The sequence below is a fragment of the Nanorana parkeri genome, unplaced genomic scaffold (assembly GCF_000935625.1).
Source record: "Nanorana parkeri isolate BGI_ZX_2015 unplaced genomic scaffold, ASM93562v1 scaffold823, whole genome shotgun sequence".
Taxonomy (NCBI): Eukaryota; Metazoa; Chordata; class Amphibia; order Anura; family Dicroglossidae; genus Nanorana; species Nanorana parkeri.
The window spans coordinates 253,547-258,872 of NW_017307091.1; the positions used below are offsets into that span (position 1 = coordinate 253,547).

General features: G+C 52.7%; 1 protein-coding gene across 1 annotated transcript in view; it reads left to right on the forward strand.

Moving 5' to 3' along the window:
- The first annotated feature begins 182 nt into the window (after window positions 1-182).
- The window catches only part of KCNJ10 (potassium voltage-gated channel subfamily J member 10), an 18,758-nt gene continuing 13,614 nt past the window's right edge, over window positions 183-5,326 (forward strand). The window contains exon 1 of the mRNA XM_018565252.1: window positions 183-243. The gene's annotated coding sequence lies outside the window, so the exon portion shown is untranslated. The remainder of the gene's footprint in view (window positions 244-5,326) is intronic.

The window sequence follows — 5,326 nt, forward strand, 5'->3', positions numbered from 1 at the left end:
TTCTTCTCCGTCTTCCCCTCGGTGACATAAAACTCTCCTTTCATCCCGGAGAGCGATGGGCCGGTGGCTGCAGAATTAGGGGGTCGCTGTACCCCACATGACGCCGGCTTCTTATCTGATCAGACGACCATAAAAGAGAGGAGCGCCAGCCAGCGGCGGACAGACAGACGGACGGAGGACACAACATTCTCCCACCCAGGACAAGAAGATTCCCCCCGTCCGCCGGATTCACCTCCTGTCGCGGTAAGACGCTTTCTTCTGTCTCCGGGGTGCCGGCACTCACCGATTCCCCTTCCTGACAATGCCGCAGAGAAGTCGGTGACAGGCGGAATGTGGAGCTGTTGCCCATGGCAACCAATCAGCTTCACGTCCCAGCTTGTTCCATTAAGCTTTGCCGGTGAAAGAGAGAAGCTGATTGGTTGCCATGGGCAACGGCTCCACATTCTGTCTGCCCCCCCAGCTTCTATCGGCCCTCTGCACACAGGACAATCATTTTTCACTCAGCTCATATAAACACCGATCAGAGTGAATGTTTGGCGTCACCAGATTCCCCGCGGCGGGTTTATTGTCTACTGGATAAAAACTTTCCACCAATCCGCCGTGAAGACTGAAACTTCCAAAGTGAATATTTCATCCGGTGAAAACTGGGGCGGGGGAATATCACGGGGGAATATTGTGGCAGGTGGAAATCGTTGTGGGTAAATATTTTTGACACTGTGGTGGGTGAATATTATGGTGAATGAACATGACGGCTGGTGAAAATCATCGTGAGTGAATACTTATCACTGCAGGTGAATGTAGTGGCAGCAGGTTATGCTGCTGGGTGAATGATGTTGTGGTTGAATATTGCAGCAGGTGAATATAGTAGTGGGTAAATATTGCTGGGATTGATGATTGTTGGTGAATATTAAGGTGGGTGAATATTGCTGCAGGTAAATACCATAGCAGGTGAAAATTGTTGTGGGTGAAAATCACTGCAGGTGAATATCATCAAAGGTGAAAATCTTAGTCGGTGAATGTTGCTGAAGGTACAAAATTCATGTTGAGTGAACATTACTGCAGGTGAATATCATGCTGGGAAAAGGTTGCTGTGGGTGAATATCATGGTTGGTGAATGTTGTTGTGGCAGGTGGAAATCCTAACAGGTAAATATTGTTGTTGGCTAATACCACAGTGGGTGAATATTTTGGTGGGTAAAGATTGTTTCATGTGAAAATCATGGTGAGTGAATATTGCTCCAGGTGAAAATCATGGTAGGTGAATATTGATCACTACAGGTGAATCTAGTGGCAGCCAATTATCATGTTCGGTGAATGTTGCTGTAAGTGAATATCGCATTTGGCCAATATTGGAGCGGGTGTAAAACTGCTACCAGTGAATATCGCAGCAGATGAATACAGTGGTGGGTGAATATTGCAAATGTCACGACTGTTGGTAAATATATCAATGTTGGTGAATATTATAGCAGGTGAAAAATGGAGTGGGTGGATACGGCTGCAGGTTAATATAATAGTGAGTGAATACCGCTGCCGGTGAAAACTGGTGGGCGAATATAATTGTAGGTGAATATCGTGTTGGGTGAATGTTGTTGTGCGTGATTATAGCACTCCATGGGACGGTTTGCCTCTGCTAGCATGTAGAGAATATTGCACACACATGCAGCATCCAATCAGATTGCGGCTCCTGCATTCAGTCTGTGAACGGGGATTGCTGATTGGTCGACGTAAATTGTCACCCAGCAGACCGAAGTCGGTGAGATATTTGGCAACACACCCGGAACCCCCCCCAGTACATCCGATTCTCCATCACCGTCCTGCAGACGATACACTGACAGCGGTGGTGCAGGAGGCGGGAGCAGAACAATGGCGCCATTCTATCAGCGCTCGCCGCGTCCAGACTGCCCAGCGCAGCTGCAGGGAGCGCATTTCACAAACTGTTTATTTAAAGTCACAAAAGACAGACGGCCATAAACTGACTGACACGGCGACCTTTATGTAACCGGACAGGAAGTGCCGCGACCCACAGCAATCAGGAGGCACCCGCTATAGCATCCCCAAGAACAGGGGACTTGCGTTGCTATGAGCGACTGCACATGGGGAGTGATGTAACCAACAGCAACCAATCAGGGCGTATCTGCTGCAGTATCCCCAAGAACGGTTGCCCTGCGTTTCTACGGGCGACTGCACATAGTGACTGGTAACCCATAGCAACCCATCAGGAGGCACCCGCTATAGAATCCCCAAGAACAGGTGACCTGCTATGTTGCTATGTGCAACTGCACAAAGGGAGTGATGTAACCCACAGCAAAAAGGCAGGGCATATCTGCTACAGTTTCCCCAAGAACAAGTGACCTGCGTTTCTACGGGCAACTGCACATAGTGACTGGTAACCTATAGCAACCAGACGCCACCTTCCAACTGGTTGCTATAGGTTAACGCAATCTGCTCCACTGCCTGCATACATCATATTGGAAGGGCGGGCATTGGGAACATGTTGTCCAATCACAATCGTCCTCCTGAGATAAGTCGGCTTTGGGGGGGGGTGGGACATGAACTACGGGATTATACATTTTCCTCTAGGATGGCAGGACAGGAAGTTGGGTGCGCACCAGAATAAATCCCCCCAATATCTTTCAAGGAAACCTGAATAATTGTCTTGGGGCCCTTTAAATCCCCTAAACCGACGGTCCCGGCCTGTCTGTGGTGCCCTGGGCAGCCAATCAGATTTTGGCTCCCTGCAACAGGCATCCGAGTGACAGATTTCCCCCACACACAGGCCAATCTCTCTGGGATTGGTCCGTCTGAAGGTATGGGCTGCTATTATGGGGGTAACTGGCCTAGACAGCGATTGGCCAATTTGGGTTTACAGCCCTGCAGTGAGAGCGTCTTCCACCTCGCATCTCAGACCTGGGGTACCCGGAGCTCGCCCCGGCCGCTGCGTGCGCCATAAGCTGGCCGCCTGAAGCGGGACATGATGATGAGAGGGAATTGGTGCGCGTCCCGCTCTCCGCATCCTAATGAGCTCCATTGTCAAAGCGTCTTTGTGCGGCGCCGGAGCCATTCAGAGCCGACATAAAACAACCAAGAATCCCAAAGTCCTTCGCACCTCACTGCTAACCAATGGCGTCATCTCCATCCTCCTCTTCAGACCGGGTCGGGTCGGAGGGAGCAAACCCAGCGCCTGACACCCTCCCACACTATGTTTCTGTGCCCGCTGGCTCCACTGCCTGGACCATGCAGGAGCAGCCATCATACATGCACATAGCACTCAGAGTGGTGACACCATCAGAGGGGACCCCAGGCAGCCATCATACATGCACATAAGCGGTGACACCATCAGAGGGGACCCCATCCCCCCAGGCAGCCATCATACATACACATAACACTCAGATGGGTGACACCACCAGAGGGGACCCCCATCCCCCCCAGGCAGCCATCATACATGCACATAGCACTCAGAGGGATGACATATCAGAGGTGACCCCAGGCAGCCATCATACATACACATAACACTCAGATGGGTGACACCACCAGAGGGGACCCCATCCCCCCCAGGCAGCCATCATACATGCACATAGCACTCAGAGGGGTGACACCATCAGAGGTGACCCCATCCCCCCCCTGGCAGCGATCATACATGCACATAGCACTCAGAGGGGTGACACCATCCCCCCCAGGCAGCCATCATACATAGCACTCAGAGGGGTGACCCCATCCCCCCCAGGCAGCCATCGTACATGCACATAGCACTCAGAGGGGTGACCCCGTCAGAGGTGACCCCATCCCCTCCCAGGCAGCCATCGTACATGCACATAGCACTCAGAGGGGTGACCCCGTCAGAGGTGACCCCATCCCCTCCCAGGCAGCCATCGTACATGCACATAGCACTCAGAGGGGTGACCCCGTCAGAGGTGACCCCATCCCCTCCCAGGCAGCCATCGTACATGCACATAGCACTCAGAGGGGTGACCCCGTCAGAGGTGACCCCATCCCCTCCCAGGCAGCCATCGTACATGCACATAGCACTCAGAGGGGTGACACCATCAGAGGCGACCCCATTCCCCCCCTCCCCAGGCAGCCATCATACATACACATAGCACTCAGAGGGGTGACACTGTCAGAGGTGACCCCATCCCCCCAGGCAGCCATCATACATACACATAGCACTCAGAGGGGTGACCCCGTCAGAGGTGACCCCATCCCCCTCATGCCCCAATCTGCAGTGTTGATTTTTCTGGACCGATCTGATCCAGCACGCTGGAAAATCTGCTCATCATCATTCCTCTCTATACTAGAGAATGAAGCAGGAGGAGTGAGACCACATGGCGGGGGTTGGGCAGAGCTGGGAATCTCTGTCGGTTCTCCACCAATAATGCAGTTGGAGCGCGGCGCGCACGTCATCTTGTCCTGTCCTTGTTTACATCGTGTTCACAGGTTGTAACAAGTTTCCTCTTGTTGGGTGAAATGATTCCCCGGGGGAGGGGTGGTTACTGTTTAACCTGGAGGAACGCCGGTCATTAATGCGCGGACGGAGCTGTCGCCGTGTCCTCCGACATTCCAGTTATGGTGACCCCGGCGGAAAGGTTCCTTGGATTCGCCGCCGGGTGGGGGTCTCATTCCTGCTGCTGCACTTTTCTTCTGCTCCGGTACAATCTTATTGTACAATATGCCTTCCATTTACCGTAATTATGTAATAGGATGGCAATCAAGTCAGGCTCCTCTACTCCATAGATGACGGTACAATCAGATTGTATATAGTATGGTCAGCCAATCAGATCTCAGCTTTCTTTGGCCCTGAGCCGTTGCCACCATGCATAGTGATCGCCGATTGGCCGCCAGTCGGTCACATACAGAAATATGCGACACCATGGCGCCTCAGCAGATAAGACCCCAAAATTACGGAGAGACCACACAACAGCTCAAGAGGACCTGTCATTGCGACTGTCTACATGCCCATATATGGAGCTAATCGGGAGATCAGCCAATCGCAGGACGGGATATCGTCCCGCCGCCATGAAATAAATCCGCCATCTGGTGCTTTGTGCGCCGTGTGACAGGAGAGTGACACCGTGAAAATGTGACTTTAGCTGGGCTGGTCATGTGACCGCGGCGGGCGGTGGCTCCGCAGTATGCCAGGTCGGTGTACACATGACCCCGCTTGTCTCCATTCTGCAATCCGGCGCTCTGGTTGCCCGGTTTCTCTATACAATTCGCGAGCTCAGTGTGAGGGCCCCCCGGCGCACAAAGGGCCACCATTAATCATTCTCTGTCCTCGCTGGCGGCCATTCATCTCCTAGGAAGAGAGGGAACATTGTCCCTGACCCTCA